This window comes from Typopeltis vanoorti, chromosome 25 (genome assembly GCF_054136105.1).
Source record: "Typopeltis vanoorti isolate ZY-2024b chromosome 25, IOZ_Tvanoo_1.0, whole genome shotgun sequence".
Classification (NCBI taxonomy): domain Eukaryota; kingdom Metazoa; phylum Arthropoda; class Arachnida; order Uropygi; family Thelyphonidae; genus Typopeltis; species Typopeltis vanoorti.
Window position 1 is genome coordinate 7,714,339 of NC_143573.1, and position 24,622 is coordinate 7,738,960.

Here is a 24,622-nt window from a genome sequence, read left to right on the forward strand (position 1 = left end):
AATTAACCCAGGTTTTACATTTAGCATATATAGGTGGCGAGTTACAAAATTTTCAATAGTATAACTTACGAAACACAGAGAAGAAACGTTATAGTCCAAAATTTAAAAATGAATGACAGATAATTTAAGCTTAAGACCAAAGAAATAATCATAGTTAAAGTTTCATTCAAAACCCTCAATGTTTTATTCAAATAAAATCCGGAATAGAAAACTTTGGCAAATACCAAATGCAAAAACAGAAAAAAGAACTTTATATGTCGTAAATTAGGATGGTCAAACAGAATAGAATAAAATAAATACATAGAATATTTAACAATTCAGATAATAAAACTAGGATCATCTCCTAGTAAAACTCTTTTAAAAAAATAACGTCTGAGCCTGGTAAGGAGCCAAGAAAGTAAAAAGAAGTCAAAATAATTGCGTTTCATAAATGAGGCTCCAGGACAGATACCAAATCATACACCAATCATTGTCTCGGTGGAGGGAACACGAGTGTCAAGAGTTTGGGATATGAACATAGCATAAAAGAATTAGATTGATAAAGATGTAATACCTCAACCGGTTGAATAGGCAGGCAAAGTGTCAAGGGTAGAAGAAATTTATGTGGATCTATCAGGGAAATGATATAATATGCATGGAAACCGACTTGGGAAAGTGCAAAATTTTCTACTCTCCCAAACCAGTATGGAAGAATTTGAAGTGAGATCAGTAATATATTAAATCTAATTAAGAAATATTTGTTATCAGAAATAGAAAATTGCATACGAGTACTTCGACCTTAGCATCACCACTGGGCCTGGCTCCCAGTGACGAGTGATGAAACCAGTCTGGATAGTGACCCTTCCCATAATGCAAAGCATTATGCATACCCGTAAGGATATGTGCTTTGCATTATGGGATACTAAGGCCAGTAATGTGCAATCATTAGCTTCGAGATACGAGTTGCCCCAGTCCTGAAAATAGTTCAGGTGCAAACTTTGTTTGCTTACACTTGGATAAAGGATTAAACCAAGTATATACACGTAATTTCTTGGTATCTTTAATTTGTGATATCAGTTTAATACAGCTAAATATAAGATTCTGAAGCAGATGGGATGCTTCATATTCATTTGATGGAATTATAATAGCAGTGTGGAAAGCAAGGAATCCCGGGTGATTGTAGATAAATATTTGAAGATTAGAGAATGCATTGCGAAGGCAGTGAAGATAACCTAGAGGCTAGTTGAAGTGTTGAAGAAAATACTGACCAGCAAAGATAAGCTCAGATGATATCTGGATTATTATGTTCAGATCTGATCAACAGGAAACTAAACTGATATCTAGACTAGAGAGCATTGGTTATGAGGGTAGATGGGCATGTAATCCAAGGGATCTGGAGGAAAACAGATGGAGTCATATGATTGAGACGTTTCCACTGTATGAGGTATTTACCAGATAGTCACTATGTATATATTCATATGCAAAACGCAGAAAAGGAAGGACAACATGCCATCCTTGGTAGCTTCGAAAGAAAGCAGTGAGTGAGAAGGCAAAAAGTACTTTTTTGATGTGGAGAGGAGAGTATCATAAAATGCATTATCTGACAGAGAAAGCGGTACCAGGGTAGATAGTGAGTCCAAAGATGTCAAAATATAAATAATTACATCAAGAGCAATCAGAAAAATTTATGAGTGGTGAATAGCAATCTAATCAGGAAGCACCTTTTTGCAAAAGGTAAGTCTTGCGTTTTAGTAATTTGATCACATTTCATTATAAAGTGACAATCGAGATGGATAAAGGAAATTGCTATAATATAATGCTCCTGGAATTAGATTGACATCACGTGAAAATCTGTTTGATAAACTAGACGAAATGCAGATCGATATAAAATGGACAAGAGGTTCACTGATTGAAAGACTTCTATTTTTCATACTATTTAATTTATACTTCAGCAGAAATCTTTATCAATGAATTCTTGAAGGACAGAGACTTGGTGGCCATCGGTATTCGAATTGGGAATAAGATATTAAAGAATTTATTTGCATGAGTTATGGGACATAAGTTAAAGAGATGATGACGACGTAAAACTCGATACATTAATAAGTAACAAAGACCATACATGATATACCTGCAGCATAATTTAAATAGACTCAGAGAATTAGCAAAAGATAACTGCTAGGATTTTAATGTCAAAACAGTGTCATGTTCTTTGGGATGAAGACATCACAAACGGCATAAGACATCAATGAAAGCAGACTGCAGGAAACTGATGAAGACAGGGAATTTTCTTCTTCCCTTCAGGTATTAAGCCTAGTGGCCTGTTACGGAGCTATCTTTACCCTTCTAAACTGTACCCGTCCCGAGGATAAGGTGGTTAGCCCTATGCCTCCCAATGTGTCCTATATCTGTAGCTGCGTGAGTTTATGTGGCAGGTTTGCCTGCTTGCAGGAGGAAAAACCAAAGATAAACTAGGGAGGAAAACCCTGTTGTCCACGCCCAAGACTGGCTAACTTGTCTATGTCTGAGAAAGATCCTTAAGCTCCTCACCTCGGCGACGGGAATAGAAACCAGGACACTCCGTTCCCAGGCATATGGTTGTGAAGCACATAGCAACTCGCCTAACTGTCGGACACTGCGAATTTAGGGAGGATAAATGTCAGTTTCGACAAATTCTATTGATTAAAAATATATGTAAGCGAATCAAATCAAGGATGCGAAGAACGTTTATCAGGACTTTTCAATTGAAGGTGAGGTAGTCAGTTTCTTACTGGAGGTAGCAGTCACGTCCCAGAAAAAAAAAACATGAGTTTCTGGGAGGTAACTGCTACCTCCAGCAAGAGACTAACTACCTCACCTTCAATTGAAAAGTCCGGATAAGCGTTCTTTACATCCTTGATTTGATTCGCTTACATATATTTCTGTAAGCATTTTTTTTTCATGTTTTTTCCCTGCTAAATGGCCAAAAGCCGAACATATGAAATTGTATGCAAAAGTTTAATTTAGAAATATGATTAGCTACCTTATCCAAAAATCAATGTGATAAAGTGATAAGTTACAAGGTCAAGTCATTAAAAGCCTCTGTAGTTCAGTGGATGTGGCGTTTACACACCATGGCACTTGACTGCACGCAGGAAGACTTTGTTTCGAATCTAGTCGACGACTAGAGGAAATTTTTCTAAACCTTTTTTTGACCGGTTCCCGACTTAGACGATCTCTGGCACGGGCAAGGAAGTTTTTCCTCCTGGAAACTCGGATTTTTCGTCTCGTAAACTTAAGAAAATCGACCGTAGAATTCAAATTATTTCAGACATTAAATATATTGTGTTAGGGTTAGGGACTACGAGATGGCGGCACCTGTTGAGCCGTCTCTCTTCTCTGCGTGCTGCTTAATTAGCGATGGTCTTGGATCAGCTATCTGATTGGCTACCAGTGGAGATCGAACTGCCCACTCAGTCTCCAAAAGTTAGATAGTGCTAAATGGCTTCGCCTGCTCTCTATACGGGAATAAAAAGTCATTAGCTGATTTTTTTTTTCGTGAAGGCATTATTGGCGAACAATTTCCATGAATTATTAATAATAATATCATGTATAAGTACACTTTGTAAGTAAAGTTCTTTAACATTTTATTAAAATCTAATTTATCACTATATGTTAATTTAATTGACAATAATTATAAACTATTACGTCTACTACTTCTGTTGCTGATGTATATAGTCTGAACGAACACATTATCATCATCACCATTATTAATGCATTCAATTAACAGAGTTCATAGGCAAATAATGAAAAGAAACATCACCCAAAAGATCAGCTTTCAAGTGCCTGGCTGCCAAATACCCTCGACTCAGCGAAGCGAAAATTAAAGAGAACGTTTTTGTGGTGGATCTTCAGACCGGAGAGCTCTTCATTGACGAAATGTTCAACAACCAGCTACAATGGGATGAGAAAAAAGTTTAGCTTGGGACGCGTTTCGTCTTCTGTCAACTAACTTCGACGGAAATGTCAGGGTAGAAAACTATAAAGAATTGGTCTTATTGTCTTTGTATCACAAATTTGGCTGCAATATGTTAGAAATATACTTACTGCATTCCCCGTTGGATTTCTTCCCCGACAACTGCGGCATGGTTAGTGATGAGCACAGTGAAGGTTTCCATCAGGAAATTGCAACGATGGAGAAACAATACCAGGGAAAGTGGCCCATTTCCATGATGCCTGACTACTGTGGGACGCTCACTAGAGATGATTCTGAGCAGCTATACAAGCAACATGCAAAGCGATGTCTACGTAGAAGCGGACATTTACCGGTATATGTGATACGTAAGTATTATGTGGTTCAGTGGATGTGGCGTTGGCACACCATAGCGCTTGACCTCAAGAAGGAAGATATTGTTGCGAATCTAGTCGGCGACTAGAGGAAATTTTTCTAAGCCTTTTTCGAACGGTTCTCGAGATAATCGATCTCTGGCATAGCAAGTGGGTTTTATTCTCCCGGAAACTCGTGTTTTACGTCCCGTAAAATCAAGAAAATCGACCGTAGAACCTACTATTTTCAGACATTAAATATATTGTGTTAGGGTTAGGGACCACGAGATGGTGGTACTTGTTGAGCCGTCTCTCTCTTCACTGAGTGCCGCTTAATTAGTAATAGACTTGGGCCAGCTGTCTCTAATTGGTTACCAGTGGAGATTGAACTGCACACTCATTCTCCAAAAGTTGTATAGGGCTAAAACGGCCTCGCTTACTCCTACGCAGGAATAAAAGGCGTTAGTCGATTTTTTTATAAGAAACTATTGAGGATCTCTCACAAACCGTTGCCAATTTTGCATTTTCATTGTCATATTCGTGTTTAGCATCTCGACTATAAAAATGATTAACTTAATCTGGGAGGCATGAAGTTTGTAAAATTTAGTTGTCCAGTGTAAACAATCCTATGACTGTTTTAGCTACTTCTGAAATATGCAATGTGCTTATTTGTTAAATATTGTTTAACAAATAAAAAACAAATTTGTTAAATATGTTGAAAATAGTTGTTAATTTGCTACTTCTGTCTTGGAACTTGGTTTGTGCAATGCTACTATTTTCTCCTCCTTCGATTCCCATTGGCCTCTACCCAAGACCCAGATTGACCAATCTGCTCAAATGCACTGCCAATTCACTAGCTCATTCTCGTAATACCCCAGCTAATATCCAAATCCATAGCTGTACTCACATACAGATTTTCTAATATCCTAGGTTACTTGACTTCTTCTATCCCTACTTCCACATTAATCCCTATCATATGTGTTAGTGTAATATCTTCATCTGAATGATACGCCGTAGCAAAATTAATACTCAATAATTACTATATCGGTTGCTTCAGTCACCATCTGCATTCCTCAGAATCATTCTATGGGTAATTCTTTATTTTATTTGCCATATATTGAAAAAAAAAGGTCTTTCGGATTACTTTTTGCTTGTTTGGCTAATCTTCTCTAATACCACGATTTTGCCTTATATACCATACCATTCATTCTTCTGGTCTCTGCTTTATACTGCTCATGAGCTTGCTAGTGAACTCCCTGTTTGAATATCCTCTATATGTTACTGTCTTTTAAACGCCTATTTGATGTTGTAATGCATCCATTAAATTCCCAATTTATTGGGAATTTAATGGATGCATTACAACATTGAATAATTACATTGAATAATTCTTTCAACTGTCAATATTCAGTCAGATACTTCTTCCTTCAAAATCTCTTTACCAATTCCCATGCACTACTTATATCTTTTCCCCAAAGTGAATCCCCTCGTGGTACCCCTCTACACTATTTTCTAACACTCCTATCCTTTCCAGCTCTGTAATTCCACATGAAACCCTTCTTAAATGAAAATTCCACATTCTTATCCAACTCCGAAAACAAAAGTGAATGATCGCTCTTGTTGATTGACGAGACCTTCTTCAATGTTCTTCAAACTGTACAGCAGTGGCTCTCAAATGTTTTCAAACTGGCACACTTGGCAATGCAAATTTCTGTCAAGGAACACCTATGTTTTCAATTCTGAACTCTCTTGTAAATAACCGTAAATTTACAGCATTATACAGTTTATACTTCATTAGCTATATTCAAATTCTATTGCAATGTATATTTTTATAGTTTTTGATTGTCATATCCCCACGTGCCGGAGGACAGAGAGGTCTCACACATGTCAGATTACAGGCTGACGTTAACCCTGTTCGAATGGCCAGTCCTCAGCAGAGTACCAACAGCATCGAACGATTGTTCCCATTCTAACTACTAATCGCGCTCAGACTTGCTTAACAACTTTTTGTGTCAGCCATTAGTAGCAGAGACTTTACCAATCCACCAACCCTTGCTGGCATATTTTTATAGTAAGACATGAAAACAGTGAAAAATTTGAGAGAGATTTAAATATTATTATGCCTTGTATTCAAAGTGAAATGTGAGCCTAAATGGATTGGTTAACGGTTATCTCTTCTGACAAGATGGACTCGACCTTTAGTTCTTTATCCCTTTGTCGGTTTCTGAAAGGTAAAATATGCAAATTAGGTTTGTTTAGTGAGCACACCTGGGTCGCCCATTGTCACAGATTAGCAGTATCTTTCATGCTTACATGCACAGTGCTGTTTTAGGGCGCTTATGTCTAGAAGACGTGTTGATTATAGTAGACTGCCTGGAAGATAAATAGATAAGAGTGGATTCATTCGCAAGAATGGTTTCATAAGCAAGAGTGGTTTCATTCTGGGATTTCAGCTTCTCGGTGAAGCTGTGCATTTCTCATGAACTATGGAGCGTTGAACGCTGTTCGGATGCACTTGTTTAGTATGATTTGTACTTTTTTGATTATTGAGTCCGCAGTAGGTACTCAACGTGAGGATTCGTACATCAGTATAGGTGCACCTTGATTTTCGTGCTTAGCTGATTGCGTAGGTAGAGTAACCGGTATAGTTGTGTTATTGCTTTGTTTGCTTTTGAGCAGGGAGGCATAATCTACATGGGACGCAAAGCGAAGTCCTTTGTTTAGCTGTATCCTTAAGTATTTGATGACTGACTGCCAAGAGATGGTGGTGTTAAACATGTATAGTTCGCCTTTGGGGTGTGCGAATTTCCTTGTGAAGAGAAGAGCGACTCTTGTCAGTCTGCGTTGACATCGATCAGCCATTTCCTGAACTACTAGTTCAATTCTAAGATTGCACTCCGCAAATTTTAGTTACCAATCTTGGCTTTTAGGCATTTTCCCAGTTTTGCGGTGTCATCCGCGTATAGACTCACTTTTGTGGTGTCCAAGTGGGGGATGTCAGCTATAAAAATGGCAAAGAGTAAAGGTGGCAGTAGGGAGGCCTGAAGACCTCCTGCTGTATTCCGGCGGTCGGATGATCTGATTCCCTGTAGTTTCGCACGAAGCCTCCGATATTCAAGATAGAACTGATAAGGCTGGTCAGGTCTAATGGTAGTTTGATCAATTAGTTTATAGAGTGGCTCCTATATGCCAGACATAGTCGAATGCCTTTGAAACGACAAGAAAGACGGCACCAGTGTGCTGTTACCAATTTTATCTCACATGAATATGTTCCACTACTCTCACGTTTGTTGTACAGTGGAGTGACTCTCGTGGAAGGCTAACTACTCATCGAGGATGAGGTTTTTTTCCTTTTGCGATTTTTTGCAATTTTGTCAGTATTACTCGTTTGGTAATTCTGTTAGCATTAATCTTTCGTAGACAAGAGAGCAAGCAGACTGGACGACAGTTCTGAGGGAACTGGTTTGCTTTATCCGGTTTTCGGATTAAGAAAATGTCAGCTTCTTTCCAGCATGCCAGAAAGTAAGAAAATCTTAGTGTAGCATTAGTGATTACTACAAGATGCATAATGGTTTTTTGGGGTGGTTATTTGATAACCTTGTTGGAAATCGTGCCTGGGTTCGGTGCTTTCCTGTTCTTTAGTTTCTTGATATTTCTAGTATTTCAGTGGGAGACGTTGTCTGAGTGTCATTTGGAATATTTGTGCATTTTAGCATACAGTGCACGCTGCCATAAACTTTTCTGCTGAAATCTAGGTCTGCATTATTTTTCTATACTGTCAGCAAAAGCTTCTGCTTTCTTGGCGTCATGATAGACCAAATCTGTTTCACCATGGACTGGTGGTAGGGAACTGCGGTCCGTTCTCAGACCCTTCGTTATGTTCCATAGCGAATAATCCTCGGTGTTTACTGATGTCAATTTCAGTACCCACTGTTAGTTCCGATGGACCCTTAGTGCTAGTCGGACTGAATAGGCTGCACCGTTGTGTGTCTGTCAGTCCTCAGGAGCAGCATTCTGTGATACCGACGCTGCTACTGCGCCTCTCAAACACTGACTGCTTCCCAGAAGAAATCAAGAATCACGTTGAAATTCTTCATTTCTTCAGGGAAGCAGTCAGTGTTTGAGAGGTATTGAAGAGAGCAGAATCAAATGCTGCTGTTATCAGTTTTACTAAGCTGTTTATCGAAATGGTAATCATCTCTTTAAATTTGATAGTTAAGACTGGGCCTATAAACTTGACGAGTGTGTTAGGTAGCTTTCCCGAGTTAATTATTAATAAATGGTCAGAAGTATTTTCCTGTTCTAAACCTGAGTGAGTAGAACTGGACTGTGGTCGAAACTGAGGTCGCTCACTGCATTCAGCCTGTATTCCTGAGCGACGTTTCGAAATATGATGATGTATAAAATATAGGGATATTATGACATGCTACAATGTGTGGGTTCTAGAGTTCACACAACAGCGATATTCTTTGTGATGGCGAAATCGTTGAGTATTTTACCATTCCGATTAGTGGTCTTGTTATTCCAGGACGGATGCTTGGCACATAAGTCGCCTGCTGCCATCACTGCTGATTCATGTCTAGTATCTGCAAAGTCAGCTTCAAGTAGCTGGTTTACTTGTGGAGTTCCACACTGAGTAAATTTCCAGACTAGCCGCATTGATTGTCTGGATTTCAACTCCAGTAATATCAATGTTAGCAGCTGATGGTTTTTCGATTTCGATGTGCGCTTTGTTGCGTTTGATAAAGCTACCCGTTCCGTCTTCCCTGGCATTGGGCTTATCGTCGTGATATAAAACGTAGTTTCTGAACTTTGGATTATCGGATGGGCGGAGGTAAATTTCGTTTACCAGGATTAGGTCGGTTTCATGACTCGTAATGCTTGAATCTCATGCATTTTGTTTCCTAGGCCGTTGGCCTTCCAGAAAACGAATAAATCTGAATGGAATAAGGTCTTTTACGTTCGCTAGCGATCATTGATTAGAATGAAAATTCCTTGCATTTGTCGCAAAAACAAGTTGCTAGCTTCTTGGGGGTTTGGCTGAAACCTTGGCAGTTTTATCTTATCCCTTCGGTTTCTGAGGTTCTGGTTTTGTTGCTTTTTTGGACCTCGCCACTTCTTTGTGAGGTGTGTGTCCGTGAAGGTATTAGTGCGTCTTCAGATTTTTCGCGATTGGACATGTTAATTTTTCTCTGTCTTGTTGTCATATTGGGCATGGGTTGGTTTTGCTAGTTTCTTGGAGATCGTATATTCTCTACATTCTTTTTAGTTGGAATGATGTGGTTTATCGCACTTGGCACATTTTTCTGGTTCTGTAATCGGTTTTTTGCATGTTGTCTTTACATGATTTTCCCTGCACATGACATTTTCTGGTTCTGTAATCGGTTTTTTGCATGTTGTCTTTACATGATTTTCCCTGCACATGATGCAACTCTGATGTAGAACAGCGTTATGAATGGCCAAACTTTTGGAAGTGGTGGTGGTATTGGCTATTGGCTGCCCTTTGGCTTAGCGATTCTGGATTGATGACCAAATTGCACACAGTCGTGAGGTCAAAGATCTCGCATTGATCTTTACTGATTTCGACAACACAAGCAATGTGGGCCTTTTGTCTTTTCTCAACATGTAGCTTAGTTTGATGGACCGACGTCCGCGATTATGGAGATCGACTTCCACTTCTTCATTTGTGATTCAGTGATACCACACAACACTATCTTGGAATCTGTTTTGCTTTTAAGGCGAAAATATAGCATGGGGCTTTTTTCGTCCAAGGTTTCGACTGTAGCCGATTACCGTGATGATTGAATGTGAACTCTTGCTTGCTGTTCTTAGCCTTGCTGAACTCTATTTTCAGAGCTGAGGCCAATGCGGTTCCCTGTACCTTGTCTCGCAATATGACTGGAGATATTCTGTTCTCTTTGTTGGTCTCTGCGTTCATGGGCGTATCTTTATTTTCATTAATTGTTTCATCGCGCATTCTTTTGCGGATGACGTATTGGAGACCGTCTAGGTCTGTGCTTTCTTTTTTTGTTGGCCGTATCGACACGTTGATTGGGCGCTGCGATTCGGAAACAGTGAGACCATTTCTTCTCCAGGAACATGTTGGTCTGCTCATGCATCTTGAACACCTGTTCATAGTCCAGGAGCTCCCAGTTTAGATCTGTCATTCGCTCCTGTTTTGTCAGGAATGGTTAAAGTAAGGAAAGAGAGAGAGAGAGAGAGAGAGAGAGAGAGAGAGAGAGAGAGAGAGAGAGAGAGAGAGAGAGAAACAGTTACTAGATACTTACCCATATCCGAAGGCTGGAGATCTCATGGAATGTTAAACTCTCCAGCACTAATCCAAAGCAACGCACAATGCGATGCAATGCGAATTATCAGAGATTAAGACGAGCCTGCTTGGAGACACAGATCTTAAATAAAAAAGCCCGAGGTGCTTGAGGTATATTCATTGTTCTATTACTGATGCTCAATTAGTGGCACTTTCGTTTAACATTTGCAGTAAAATAAACCAATGTTACATAGATATCAGGGTGGAGAAAATTTTATGCAAATATAATTGTATAAATAGGCAAAAGTGCGCTGCAATTTGGATAATTATTTTACTATCAAAATTAAGTGGAACACCTGTCTCTCTCAGCACACAGTTTCCCAAACATTTCTCTAGGGATATATTCAGATGCTGTTTTATTTAGGCATCTTTTCAATGCTTTCCATGCATTGCTGACATCTTTCCTGTTCAGTAAATGACATCATTGGCCTGAAGACAGTATTCTCCTGATTTTTCATTATTTCCAGCTTTCTAGGTTAACATGCAGCCTGTCGTATTGGAACATCAATATAATTGGCTACTTCCTAAGACAGCACGGCATGATCACAGTCAATAACTGATGGCAAAATATTCGAATTCTGAACTCAGACCCCTACTGACGCTATGATTGAATCTAACACCCTCTGAACTCGAGTTCCTCCTTTTATATGCTACTAGAGAAAGTCTTGTCGCAAGCACAATTAACTTGGTACCTGCACGCTTTATAACTAGAAACGTTTCTTGATCACTTCAGCTTCACCAACCGTACTTGTAAAAAAGTTAGATGCAGAATTATTAAAGACTGTGTGCAGGTAGGTACGAAGGGGATGTCGTATCGTAAGTACAGTGCTGAACAATTGTTGTGGTCCATCATTGCCTTTTCATTAACTATGAAAATAAATAACTATGTTAACGCATTTTTTTTTCATCTCCTATAGGGAGTAAGAGGGGCCGTTTCAGCTCTAACTTTGGAGCATGAGGGAGAAGTTCAATCTCAACCGGTAGCCAATCAGAGATAGCTCGGCCAAGACTATCACTAATTATAAACGGCATCTAGCGATGAGAGACTGACAAGTACCGTCATCCAGTGGTTCCTAACATAGTATATTGTCTGAAATAGTGTGGATTTTGTGATCGATATTCTTGAGTTTATGGGATGAAAAACCACAGTTTTGGGGGAAAACCAACTTTTCCTTACAGAGATCAACTAACCCGGAACCGGTCAAAGAAAGTGTGAGAAAGAGTTCCTCTAGTCGAACTCAGGGCGGCTTTCTTCTTCTGATCATAACATGTGGAACTATAAACCGAGGTGAAGGCTACTCTACCACATTTCCTACACAGTAAGTGCGGAGGAATCCTGCCTCTAAAATTTTACACAATATGGCAATGGCACACTTGAAACAGCTGAGGAACCCAATGAAAACCACGTTACTTGGGGAAAAGAGAAATCGTAAATATGCATGAGCTATACTGCTCATTACAGGGGCTAATATGATTATTATTTTTGGAATAATATTCAAGATGTTTTTTCACTGTATGTTTATCATGCATTGCTGTCTATTTCTTGTGATGTTAATTTACATCTATTGTAGTTGCAATCTATATTAAATCTATTGTAATTATTATAACAGATTTCAATTATGACATACCCAAGTATTGATATTTCATGACATTCTGAGAATTTATAGGATAGCAGTACAATTTTTAAATGAATATTGTTCAGAAAATTTCGGACATATGATACACAGTGTTTATAGGCATTTCTTTCAAAACCAATTAATTCATAGGTTAAAATCGCATTTTATCATGCTATGCTAATATAACTCAGCTAAAGTTGGAATCTACTTCATCCATACTTAACCAAGAAGAACGTTATATATCGATATTAGTCGTCGACTAGAATTAACTTTTTTATATCCAGACTTTTTTTTTCTCCTTCTTCAAACGGCTACTGAGTAAGTGAAGTTATGGCTCATGCAATTCTAGAGTACTCGGGTTTAATCCCTTAACTCAGAAAAGATAAAGCTATTCATCTTGTGAACAAAAAGACATAAAATAATAATAATTATTATTGACAGCAGAAAGCATTCTAATACGATAATGGCAGTTATATTGTAATGTTGTTTCGTCTATTCGCGCAGTATCGAGATTGCACAAAACTTCAAGTGATAAAAGTGGAGTTGAATTTCCAAACACGTTAGGATAAAGTCATCTGGTCCCGATGGTATTCCCTCTCACTGGTAAGTAAATAATCATCTGTATAAACATGACTAAACAGATGATTATCTATTTAACAAAAGAGTAATTGCATATTGTTATTTACGCTATATCATTACGCTAGTCTATATATATGTCCATTTGTGTTCTTCTGCCGACGTAAGAAAAAAATTCTCTTTGATTACTTAAATATTTAAGCGAAGCAGAGGTGAGTAAACGGCTCAGTGAATCCAGCTTCGTCATGCTAATAAAAATTCATGAACAAGCACATGGAGGAATTATGCATTACGCAAAGCACAAGTGCAGCGAAATGAGTGTAGAGCAGTTCGTACGTGCAAAGAATATGCATTTCTCACAAGTGCTATTTACATATTATTGCATAATCTAATTGAATTATATTCTTTTAATTAGCTCAATACTAAAAGCAAACAAAAACAACAAAAAAAACTTGTGTATATAATGCCATCTTCATTCTCAATCAAACCACACGTCGTATATTATAGTAGGATGAGTCTTTTCCACATTTGTAGCAAGAGACAGATTTCAGAGGACAATTTGTTAATATTACACTTGCCAAGAAGTTATAGTGCAAGGGAACTGTCAATGCCCCTGACTATGCTCTTTAATTTAAGTCTCAGCCCTGGTAGAGTTTCAAGGGTGTGGAAAGAGGTTAACTTAGATTTAGGTTGTGTCGTACTAATATCTTAATACTGCTTGTCAAGCTTAGGAGAAAGTTTAAATTTGTGCCATGGCATAAAACCCTGCAAGGGAAGGATGATAAGAATGCATGGAGATAGTTAAGAATCATCTAGAGGAAGCAATATTAAACTGTAAACCAAAGGTAAGGAGAGTTAATCGGGTAAGAGCTGGATGAGTAATATATTAAGCATGAGATGCAGCAGAAGAAAATACTCTGGAGGGTATTTAAGGAAAAAGGTGACCAGCAAACTGATGAACCATACAAGACTTAGGTAAGAAAGTTGACCAGAATGGTAAGGAATACAAAATCAGATTATGAGAATAATCTAGCCAAGCAGGTCAAAGGAATCACAAAGAGTTCTTTCGTTACGTGGCAAATAAGAGAAAGAATGACCATTGAAGACTAACCTTAATGAATGCTAATGGTGACGAAGTGAGGGAAGCTGATAAAATAAAATAGTCGAGTTATTGAGTGACCAGTTTGGAAGGTTATATCATCCAAGTGAAGTTAATGCTGTAACATATGTGACAGACACTGATGTGGAAACAGAATTGGATGAAATGAAGGTTCTCAGGATTTTGCAGAATCTCAATGTGAATACAGCTGTGGGATTATCTGTATCCACATCGCAGAACCCTAGCTGATAGGATATCAGCTAGGGTTTTGCGACAGTGTGCAAGGAAACTGGCAATGCCTCTGACTGGCTCCTTAATTTAAGTCTCAGCTCTGGTAGAGTTTCAAGCAAGTGGAAAGAGGACAGAATAACTCACTGCATAAGAAGGGTTCTAAGACTGCAGTAGCAAATTATAGACCAATCAATATTTCAGGCATGGTGGTAAAAGTACTAGAAAAATTGGATAAAGGAAATGACTACACGATGACCGTACTGGATTTTCAAACGCATTTGAAAATGGTACATGAAACTGTTATGCCAGTTAGAACAAATGGGGATGGAAATGACTGGTTATGTGAACAAGAAGTTGGCTACTGGACAGAAACAAGACGAAAACAGGTGATTAGTGGTGTGTGCCACAAAGTCCAGTGCTGGGAACACTACTATTTAATTTGTACATAAATGATATAGGAAATAGCCTGAAAAGAAATATTCAAGTTTTTGCTGATAATGCAAAATTAGGTATAATAGTTAATTAAGGTGATGTGGAGAGCTTGCAGGAAGAGTTAAATAGTCAGTATGGAAAAAAGATGATGGATATCAGTTTAATATAGCGAAATGTAAAGTTATGCATTTGGAGATAAATAGATTGCAAGCTGTGTACTACATTGATGGAACTGTACTCCAGGAATTAGATGAAGCTAGAAATTCAGGGGTGGTGGTGGTACACAGAGCTAAAGTTTAGAGGACATATTCGTAAGGTAGCCTAAGACATTACTTAGCTACTGAAGAACGCACGAGTAGGGATAAAGAAGTTGTCATTCCTCTTTATAAGGCTTTCCTACATCCACATCTGGATTACTGCGCTCAGGATTGGTCTTCTGTGGATGAGGAAATGTTGGAACAGATTCTGAAGCGAATGACCGAGATGTGAGTAGTCTGTGGAATATTCCCTGAGAATGAATTGAGGGCATATGAATTGCAGAAGTTGGTTGATAGGAGGAAAAGAGGGAATATGACAGAACCCTTTATGTTGCTAAAGGGTTTTATAGGATTTATGCAGGGCAAATGTTTCAGTACTTGGATAGAGGGGCCAGACAAGAGGTTATCCTCAAAATTGAATAAATGTGTGGTTAGTAGATTTTTGGCTCAGAGAGTTGTGAATGAGTGAACTGGGTTACCAGAATCAGTTGTACATTTTCTGGTAACGAGTTCTAGGAAAGGTATTATAGGCTGTGGATAGTTTAGGTCTCCCATGATGAGTCTTTGGACTCCATAGAGGTGCCTGTACAACAACAATAATAGGAACGATGTGTATTACTACTTTATGCAGCAGGAATTTGATTATTTGTTAGCAATCCCACCTGGAGCTTTCTTATTTGTAAGGTTGGTGATGATTTCGATAACTTTAACTGGAGATGTCCAGATGAAGTTTTTGGACTATGTGAATCTTAGAATATAACTTACACAGATATGTAATTTATTGATGAAGTCTGGATCCCTGCAGGTGTATTTTGGAGTACGGTTTCTCTAGGATGTCAGCATTAGTTTCCCAACAGCAAATCCCTCCCACCAATTCAGGGTGACCCTGGTCTAATTTACCATGAGGGAATTTGCCGTTCTCCCTCTCTGTTGTTAGGGGCTGACCTTGTCTTGCATTGTCGGTTTCGATAGTTTTCAAGCTCACATCAAACGGCCTTCAGAGCCCAGTTGAGGTTTTCTCTGTGTCCTGGGGACATGAGGTTTTTAAACTATTCAGAAAGTCGGTGGAGGTTTGTTCATGGCATGGCATTAGTTGGTGTAGTTGCTATATGCTTTTCACATTTCGATTGAGTTAATGATTTTTCCTTTGAGTCGATTTTTAGAATTAGGACAACAGATTAGTGTAGTGAGACAAATTCTAGGACCTTCAGATTCAGAACTCGTCTTCTAGTGTGGTAGGACTACCATATGTCCTTGCGTTAAAGTAAGTTGTGGAGCTGAGATTGTCCATCACACTTATTTGCATTGGTGCATGATATATTTTGTAGATCGCCATATCAAGGCCATCGGGTAGTCCTACCACACTAGGAGACGAATTCTGAAGGTCCTAGAATCATAACATTCCTGGCCTCAGCAAAATAGTTGTGGTGTTGTTTTGAGTTGTAGTTTTGCTGTTCTAGTGTGCGTGTGTGTACGTTTGACGTTAAGTTCCGCTAATAGTACTGTTTGCTTCCTCAGCACTAGGACACCCAAAGAAAGGTCGAAGTTCAATACGACTGGTTGACTAGAGGAACTTTTACTATGCCTTTGTTCGACTGGTTCTTGAGTTAGTTGATCTCTGGCACGGGCAAGTGAGTTTTTCGTCCTGTAAGCTCAAGAAAATTGACCGTAAACCCACGCTACTACCGACGTTTCTCAGTAGTTTCTTCATTGGATGCTGCTTATAGTCCTGGGTCAGATATTTCTGATTGACTACTGATGGAGACTGAACTACGAACTTAGTCTACAAAAGTCAGGTAGGGTTACAATTGCTTCGCCACTCCTTATAATGGAATAACAGGCGCTAGTTGACAATATAGAACATGGTGTTATTTTTATTTGGAAGAAAGATACCAAACTTGAATGCAAGTCATATGGTACCATATACAAGAACCACAAAAGTGTTATTTTCTATTAAAATACAAATCGTTTCTATAAATTCAGGCAGGAGAAAAATTGCAATAATTCAGGGAGAAAAGGGGGAAATCAGGGTGACCCTGGTCTAATTTACCATGAGGGAATTTGCCGTTCTCCCTCTCTGTTGTTAGGGGCTGACCTTGACTTGCATTGTCGGTTTCGATAGTTTTCAAGCTCACATCAAACGGCCTTCAGAGCCGAGTTGAGGTTTTCTCTGTGTCCTGAGGACATGAGGTTTTTAAACTATTCAGAAAGTCGGTGGAGGTTTGTTCGTGGCATGGCATTAGTTGGTGTAGTTGCTATATGCTTTTCACATTTCGATTGAGTTAATGATTTTTCCTTTGAGTCGATTTTTAGAATTAGGACAACAGATTAGTGTAGTGAAAACAAAGTCGGGTACTTTAGGTAAAAAGTGATGCAAAGTCCAGTTGTGGTATACAAATGAGTAGTACTGCTAGAGGTATATGCAAATAAACAAGGCATGAAAGTTGGCTTTTTAGAAGGATATTCACTTTTATGTTCTGGAGTAAGAACAAGACATTTCTTGCTAGTCAACTTCTTGATTATATTCTTGCTTATGCATTTATGTAGTAAGCATTGTAGCACTAGAGGCAAGCCAAAGTCAGGCAGATGGGTGCATGCAATTCATTCTGTAGCTCATGAACAGCATTCAAGAGATACAGCAAATAAACACTGCAGGCCACAACTGGAGTGGGTGATGGATATCTCTGATTATCTGCCTGGAGGAAACATGAATGTTACCCTGAATCAGCTACAGGAATCTTGGCATTTATTTCACAGGGTGAAGAAAGATTCACAAAGGTAGTTGGCATTCCTCTAACTCCATAATACAGGAGAGAACATTTGAAATGGACCAGGCTCCATGTCAACTGGACCCAAGACCAATAGGAAGATCAGTAATGTTTACATGCAAGTTATCATTTCCTCAACAAAGCGATACCAGGCATTCTCTGATCTGAAAAGAACCAAGTGCATGTTTTCATCCTTCTAAAATCCATTAAAGGAACACTTGTGTTGAAGGTAGTGTGAAGGCTTGCGATGCAATATCATTGGTTGGATGCACTGACATGTGCTATTCGTAGAGAAAAGTTCTGGACCTCTATGTTCATCCCTATATGGATGCAATAAGGGAGACATTTATCCTAGAAGACAAAAATGGTTGTTCTCATTAAGCGAAGCTCATCTCATGGACCAATATCTTCAAATAGAGACTATCATATATATGAACTGGCCAACCAGGTCTCTGAAACTTAACACTTTCATTGCCAAGCTGAAAATTGGAATTTCGTGTGGTGGCCAATTTTTTATTATTTTTTTTATTTAGTTAGCGACGTCCACGCGATAACACGTGATCGGCCGTTTGGTGAGAACTCGTATCGCGTGATATCGTTCATTGCCAAGCTGAAAATTGTAATTTCGTGTGGTGGCCAACATTTTTTTATTTAGTTAACGACGTCTACGCGATAACGCGTGATCGGCCGTTTGGTGAGAACTCGCATCGCGCGATATCGCGTGATTCGCAATGAACGTGTTAATACTATTCGGCATGTCTAAAATGTTCAAGGTAGACATGTTGCTGCTCTCAATTCCCATCCCGAAAACCTTCAAGAACATAGGAGAGATTTGCAGGAAGCAGTGTTATTTTTATTATTACAGGCTACTCCATGGTAGCCTGTAATAAAGAGGTCCTAAACATCATGCCAAACAATTATTATTATTATTATTACCCAAGACCTCATGGAGTCAAAGACTCATCTGGGAGGTCCTTTTATCACACACACACACACATCTCATCATACCATGTCTTAAACACACTCAGAACTCCTTGCAGACACCACACTCTCAGGCAAGGCATTCCAATCATTCATAACTCTGCAAGAAAAAAAACCTGCCTCTCACTCCCCTACTCACACCCTCTTTATACAGTTTCCAGGGATGACCTCTGGTTTTCCCCTGATCTCCCACTATTCTCTGTAGAACTTCTCCACCGTTAATCTTATAACCACCCCTTACCAACTTGTAGGTCTCTATCATATCTCCCCTCTTCCTCCTGTCCACCAGACCCTGCAAATTACATCTTTTCAATCTTTCCTCATACTCGACATTCCAGAGGTCAGAAACTACCTTAGTCAGTTGCCTTTGGACCCTTTCCAACATCTCTTCATCCTTCTGAAAACCCGGTGACCAAATCTGGACACAATAGTCCATGTGTAGCCTAATCAAAGCCTTATACAATGGAACAAGAATCTCCCTACTTCTGCAAGTCAGTGTCCTCCGCATCATTCCCAGAAGTCTTTGTGTTGTCTTCACAATTTTGGCGATGTGTCCCCTAAATTTTAGATCCTTATCCACTATCACCCCAAGGTCTCTTATTTCCTCTACCTCAAACAATATATTTTCACCAAGCATAAATTCTGCATCCCATCTTTGTTTTCCAAATTTAAAACCTTACATTTTGCAACATTGAACTCACATCCCCATGTGTTTGCCCAATCACTCAATTTATTCAAGTCTTCTTGCAAGGCCACAACATCTTCACTACTCTTCATGGCTGGTCCCAACTTTGCATCATCTGCAAACAACTGAATATCTCCATCCAAATCTTCACCAATATCATTAATATACAAGTTATAAATTAAACAGTAATGGTCCTAAAACAGACCCCTGAGGCACTCCACTAGTGAATTTCCCTTTCCTTGATATTGCACCCCATACACAACTTGATGATACCTATCAGATAGCCAGTCTCCAATCCAATGCACTAATCGAATATCCAACCCCATCTGCTCTAGTTTGACTGTCAACTTATTATGAGGTACTCTATCAAAAGCTTTTGTGAAATCCAAGTATATTACTGTGTATCCTTCTCCTCTGTCCAAGGAAGCAGTCACTTTATTGTAATAGGTAAGTAGATTACTAAAACATGACCTCCCTTTAGCAAATCCATGCTGTCCATCAAAGATTATACCATTGTTGTCAACCCAACTCTGGATCCTAGTTCTCACAAGCTTCTCCAACAACTTAACCACAACACCTGACACACAGATAGGCCTATAGTTTGATGCTTGAGTTCGATCACCTCCTTTATGAAGTGGCACAATCTTGCCCTCCTTCCACTCTTTAGGAACTTGACCAAGTGCAAGACTCGTATTAAAAAAATATGTCAAGGCAGGTGTCAACTCTCTGGCACACTCCTTCAGAATACGTGGTGATATATTATCAAGTCCCACAGCCTTATTTACATCTAGTTTACTCAACTCCCCAAACACCTCTTGCTCACTTACAGTCAGTCTCTCCTCCCCATCATCAACTGCTCTCAATCTCTCCATGAAGTCACATTCACAAGATTGAAAGATCTTTATGAACTGCTCATTAAGTATCTCCACCACACATTCTGCAACAGCTGTCTTTATACCATTTCCTCCAATCAATGTCATCCTTCCATAATCATTCTTTCTTTTGCTGGCTACATATCGAAAGAACTCCCTAGGATTCTTTTTGGCTTCATTAGCTAACTGCTGTTCATACCTCTCTTTAGCTACTCTCACCAACCAAGTTACCCTCCTTGCCTGGTCTTTGTAGACCTCATGAAATTGGTTACTTCCACTTCTCTTATGCTGCCTCCACAATGCTCTTTTTCTCTGTATCGCATGCTTAATCTCTTTATTCATCCATCTCACACCTACCTTATTTAACCTTCTCACCCTTGGAATACATTTAGACGTTGCATGTACTAGATAGCTTTTGAAAATCCTCCAAGCTGCATTGATCTCTTTTCCAGCTAACTCCTCATTCCATGCTACACCTGCAAGCTGTCTCCTGAGCTCTTCATAATCATCCCCTTGTAGTTCCACATATACCCTTTCCTCACAGGGGCCCTTGCACTGCTGGCAACCACCCAGGTAATTACCTCATGGTCACTTTCACCAACTGGTGGATGATTTGGCACCTCATTTATAATTACATCCTCTGATGAGATGACCAAATCCAATGCCCTTAATCCTCGTGTGCCCTCTGTTACATACTGTCTGAGGTAGTTATCCCTCAAAAACTCAAGAAACTTATTTTCTTTATTCCAGTTGCTATCTCTTCATTCTAGTCCATATCGCCATAATTAAAATCACCCTTTTCTTATTTGCTTGGGTAATTTGTCTATACATTTCACTATCATCACTATCCACATTACCAGGTCTATAACAACATCCCACGAGGTATTTGATTTCATTGACCTCTATCTCACACCATACTGCCTCAAAGCCACTGGCTCTGTTTCCCTCTTGCATTCTACCATGTATGGACATAACTCTTTCTCTATCATCAATAGCATTCCCCCTCCCTTTTTACCCCTTTTATCCTCACAAAACATATCATACCCTTCCATCTCTATTCCTGTCAATATGTCATCCTCATCTAATCATGTCTCACTTATTCCAACAATCTTTGGGTGAACAGATGCAATTAGTGCAACCATTTCATCTGCCTTGTTTCTTATACTTCTAGCATTGGTATACAAACACAACAGCTCATTCCACACTTCTACACTGATACCACTCACTCGATGTGATCTCTCCATGCTGGACTGGGGCCATTTCCCTTTCTGCTTCTTCATTTTAGAGCCCTTTTCAATTCCATCTGTTTCCTCTTGATCCTAGGTCATCCCATTCCTTTCCTCTCTACACATGCTCTCACCTCCTCTTGGAGCATCCACCTTTCTCATGCTGTGTACCCCTGTCCACCATGAGCCTCCCCGTTTCCCTGCTCCTCCTGCACACCCATTCTCTCATTTTCTATGCTCATACCACTCACTTCCCCATTCATATCCACTTCTTCAATCTCTCCTGTATTACTCTCCTGTTCTTCCACATTACTCCCCTCTCGGTCTGATTCATTCTCTCTATTCACTTCTCTACCTTCCAGCAGCAGTCTCTCCAAGCAACTCACACCATAATCACTTAAATGCAGTCCATCGCTCCCATACAGCTCACTTCATCCCTCAAGCTCATTCCACACGGGATGAAAAACTTGAGTTTTCGGGAGGAAAAGCCCGCTTGCCTGTGCCAAAGATCGACTAACTCCGGAACTGGTCGAAAAAAGACTTAGAAAAATTTCCTCTAGTCGTCGACTAGACTCAAAACCAAGTCTTCCTTCGTGCGGCCAAGTGCTGTGGTGTGTAAACGCCACATCCACTGAGCTACACAGGCTGTCATACTTACCAGCCCTGTAATTCCACATATACTCCATCTTAACTGAAAATTCCACACATTTAGCACCTTCAGGTTAAGGCCATATGATCGCTCTCACCAGTTGGCAGTAGCATGGTCATATTGGTACATACAAATTCTCAGATGCAATTACTATTTCTGGCACTCTCAAACCCATGATGCATTCCATCACATGCTACTTCAGGTTATTTAGTAACTGCATAAATTCCATTTCCTTTCTCCCATGTGTCCTCTTCTCCTTCCTGTCTTGTGTTCCCATAGTTGAAGTCCCCCATAATAATTACTTGCCCTCAACACTCATTGAACTGATTTGCCAATGCATACTATCCCCATCATCCTTTACAACCCTTGGTCTATAGAAGCATCCAACTGTATATTTTGTTTTGCTTGCAACTATCTCACACCCGATGGCCTCAAATGTGCTATTTTCACTGGCCTGCAGTTGAACTTCTACTCTCTTTGGTTGCAGTTCATCTGCTATCATCAATAACACTCCTCCTCCCATTGTTTTCTTTCCATCCTCCCTGAAAACACTATACGCTTCACATTCTATCTCACTAACTATATCATTTTCTGTCAGCAATGTCTTAGTAATGCCAATAACCATTGGCTAGAATGATCTAACGAATGCCTAAAAATCCTCTCCCTTGTTCCAGATGTTCCTGGCATTAGTGTACATTAAGTGCAAAAGCCTCTTCAGCCTATCGCTATCCTGACGCTTTGTACTAAGTATCCCATTCTGATCTGTTACCAGTGGTGCTTAGGCATTTTATGCATATTCTTACATTCAACTGCCTCACTGATATCTGCATATCCACTCAACAGCTTTCCCACATAAAAGTTTTAGTTTCCCTGATTTTGTACATCCACTTTTACTTTATTTCAGACTCTGAACACCAAATCCAATCAGATGCACACCATCTTTCTTGTATAAATCCTTTTGCTCATTCCACACATCCACAAGCTTCTCATTATTCCTCCTGCATAACCTACGCATTGAGTCATTCGCTATTATGGCTCTCTCTTCTTCAGCTCTAGTCTATCATACTGTGGCAACAGACTAACTATCTTAACTTTCTCAGTCTTTTCTTTTGCCACTTCCAGAAATTCTTTCATGTTCTCTCTCATGCCTTTCTTTTCTCCTTTGAAATCATTTCAGTCAAAATTATCACTTTTTTCACTTTACCCTTTTGTGTTCTAATAGCCTCACTAACATCATTAATTTTTGCACCAGGGAAGCAGGATTTTGTCAATCTCTTGACAATAACACCTCTTATGATAGAACTGCCATACAATACTCATTCCTTGATTTTTCCTTCTTTCTTAGTCAAGAATGAATTTCTCTTTTCTCACACTTCTTTCTTCCTGATATCAGCTGACCCACTCACCAGAAGTTTTTACATTCATCTCAGCACCTCCATCTCATGAAAATTAATATATATCCAATCCATTCCAAAAAAGGGAGACAAAAGCCTATTATCCAACTACCAATCAGTATTATCAACTAAGCTCCTGGAAATCATTATAATCAGAACGAAACATTGTTGTGAGTGCTGTATTGCCGTCAGGGGTGACTACATTTCTTATTGAGAAACTCTGACAATCATTTTGGACACCGTCTTCATGTACTCATTTGTTACTGAACTAAAGTATTTATGTACAGTTTGTGTAGGTATTTCTTTCATATCTCAAATCTTTATCATACTGCTTTTCACCAAACTGCATAAAAATTAACCATACTCTGCAAAATTAATCTTATTATTATGATTCAGGCCTTCATGGAGTCAAAAGATTCATTGTGGGAGGTCTTTCCTAGAAAACACAAAGTCTATCATACCACTCTCGTAGACAGGCTTATACGTTGGTTATGCATTTCTAAATCACTTAGGGAATTGAACAACGTAGATCCGAATATAAATTAAATTATACTTTAATAAATATTTCTGATATTTTGGCAATGTCATGTTGCCAGTTTCAAAAGGAACTTACAAAAAGGCATGTGCACTCAGGCACTACAACACAGTAACTGAGAATGAAGCTATCGTTCTCCTAGAAGTCCTGATGGTGCGGGCTAAGTAGGTGTTCTTGGCCGTTGGGCTGAAGGTCTGCTGATGTATGCCTCCCAAATTTGTTGAGGTCTGGAGAGTTTCTTAGGGATGAGGATGATTCCATAAATAGTCTTTCGAATTTGTATTTGCTGCGATGTATTACTGTAGCTTTCTTCCACTGTATTCTGTTGCGTGTATCCAGAGCATGGTCTGCAAGACCAGAATGGCTGTACTTGTGAAATCGGATGTAGTCCTTGTGTTCAGAAATTCTGATATTTGCTGTCCTGCCTGTTTGGCCAAAGTACGACAAAAAAGTTTGGCCAAAGTAAACTTTCCGAGGTGCCTCGGAGAGTTTACAACTGCAAGGGACCTGGTATACACCAGGTAAGTCTAGGGGAAGTGGTTGGTCTTTGGTGGAGCGGATAAGGGATGCCAATTTTCTGTAAGGCCTGTAACAGGAGGTGAGGTTGTGTTTTTTTTAAATTTTGGTAATTTTTTCCGAGGTGCCTCGGATGTAGGGTATGGTGATGGATTTAGAGTAATCTTTGTTGTGGAGGG